Source organism: Callithrix jacchus, chromosome 4 (assembly GCF_049354715.1).
Source record: "Callithrix jacchus isolate 240 chromosome 4, calJac240_pri, whole genome shotgun sequence".
In the NCBI taxonomy this organism is placed as follows: domain Eukaryota; kingdom Metazoa; phylum Chordata; class Mammalia; order Primates; family Cebidae; genus Callithrix; species Callithrix jacchus.
The window spans coordinates 99,078,702-99,081,142 of NC_133505.1; the positions used below are offsets into that span (position 1 = coordinate 99,078,702).

At 34.9% G+C, this 2,441-nt stretch overlaps 1 long non-coding RNA gene across 1 annotated transcript; it reads right to left on the minus strand.

Moving 5' to 3' along the window:
- Window positions 1-1,439: 1,439 nt before the first annotated feature.
- LOC118152693 (uncharacterized) lies at window positions 1,440-1,824 on the minus strand. The gene is made up of 2 exons (XR_004741425.1): window positions 1,688-1,824; window positions 1,440-1,529 (listed from the first exon to the last, which is right to left on the minus strand). It is a non-coding gene; the product is annotated as an uncharacterized LOC118152693 (long non-coding RNA).
- Between the last annotated feature and the right edge of the window lie 617 nt (window positions 1,825-2,441).

A 2,441-nucleotide genomic window follows, 5' to 3' on the forward strand; every position in this document is an offset into this window, starting at 1 on the left:
TAAAGAATTTTTAAGAAAATGCTATATTGTTCCAAGGAATAAGTTTGCAGACTGCATTAAATGCTTGGCATTGAATCTCTGTGTCTCACTGAAATATGTGGATTCAAGGGAAAAAATACTGTAGTACCTGTGTATGCATGTCATATATACACATACATATGCATGTAGACACACATGCACACATATTAGAAATCATGAGCCCACACCAATACCTGTAATGCATTTCATCCTCACAGGATTCTTTTTTTGAATTCCCCCATTCCTTATTTAAGTGCCCCTTCTTTCATAGTAAGAACTCTGACTCCCAATAATATCAATGTATTTACTCATTTGCTTACTCCTATAATACATCTTAGTTTCAGAATTGCTTTGCCCACATAACAAAAAAAGATTTTGCCGTTTTTCCCAACAACATGCCCTTAAAGATTGAAATGTATCCAGAAACTTGGATTCAATGTTCTCTTCTTTTTTCCTTCAGTTTGATTAAGATTTATTTGAAATACAGCTGTGTTTGTTTTTTCTTTTAGTTTTTTTCCCTAAAACAGAAACAAAAACAAATATCGAATAGAAAGTTGCTTTTATTATAAATAACCCTTTACAATGTAAACAAATATATTGTTATTATAAAACCACTGGTCCCTATTTGTTTTAATATGGCAAAATTAAATAATCTTTCACATTAAAAATATACTCTTTAGTTTTAAAAATAGGAAATGTCTTTCCTTCTTGCTATTAAACGTTTTTGACTGCATGGATCAGGAGGACATTTAATTGACTAAACATTCAATTAAATAAGGTCTTTTGAGGCCCCCTGTCTCTGAATGAAAGTATTTTACACAAAATGTGGTTTTTAATCAGGACACATGGGTGTCTGACCCGTGAATGTTTGCTGACAGGCTCAGGGTCTCGTTGGCCCCACTGGTTCTCCTAATTCGGAAACTATTAATAGTGCAAAGTTAATTAAACTGGTACTATATTATAAATGCAGCTGTTGTGATTGCTGAGACAATGTGATATGTCAGTGTGTTATACTGTATCCAATCTCAGATTTGGCATCTGGCCACCTTGGATTAAATTTTTATCTCCAAACTTTTCAAAATTTTTATGTCCTACTCTGTATAATTAGAATTATTGTAAATATGAGAGAAAAGGTGTATCTTTTAAATTTTCTAATTAATATGAGTATAGATATATCTATTAGACATTTACTAGTACCTTTTCTTCCTTCTCATTATTTTCCTCATCACAATCTTAATCTCTCTTGGCCAAGTTTCTAGGCCAAAGAATCATATGCCTTTAAGCCCAACCTTGGTAAATCTATTCCCATGTATGAGTAGTTACCTGTTACATCTTGTAGTTGTACAACATGAACAGACCTTTCATTATCACTACAACATTTAATTTCTAGGACTCATATAATTAGGACTAAGTAAAACTCACCTAGTTTTCTTCTTGGGCCTTCCAAACCCTATGATGATTAATTGTAGAGACATCATTTTCCTTCAGGTCCAATTGCCATATTCTTATTTCTGCAAGATAAACGAAATTGTTAAGCCCTATTAGTTAACTGTAGAGAAAATACTTACTTATTTTTCCTATCAGTGAGAATATGGCTGATTCCCCAGATGCTGCCTGAGATTAATATAGTACTTTCAAAACTGCTAGTATTTTCTCTCCTGGCACTGACCTGAGAAACCCCGCATGGGCCACCCAGTCTGCAGATACTTGGGACAACCTAACTGGAAACATAATCCCGACGCCAGCATGTCACACACAAAGCAGGGTCAGCAAATTCCAGAATCCTCAAATGAGGGCCTTGCATACAAAAGAGAAGCCCCTGGACACTATAATCTCAAAACACTGCACATACACAGCAGATCATCTCCAGCTAACTCATAGCTTAAATAACAAACTCAGATTCTGTCAGCTCCTCAGAAACATTCAGAGATTTTGCCTTCCTGATATGGATCCTTTTGACAGTACTGTTTCAAACATGTTTACAGATAAGGATTAAAACAAACCCATCTTTATTCTTCTAGCATGTTGCAGGCCCTGGTCTGCTCAAGAAATGTTTATTTGTAATCAAATTGAAATGAAACAGCTTCTCTAGAAAGTCTTTTGTGTTTAAGACCCACTACATATCTTCTACACCATTTCCTCACTTTAAGACCCTTCCTAAACTCTGTGTGAGACTGCAGTCCCTGATTGGCTGTTAAAATCCTACTCAGCATTCAATCCTTGGTCTCTATAGCCTTTGTGCTTTCTTTAATATAAATGTATATATCTAAGGCTGCTTGCTATGTATATATTGTGATCCTCTTGGTCTGAAGGCTTTTTTTTTTTTTTTGGCTCTTCATATTTGACTCCTACAGAGGGCATACCAGAAGTGCCAAGAATTAATATTCCCTAAATTTTCCCTCAACAAATAAGGGACTCATTGT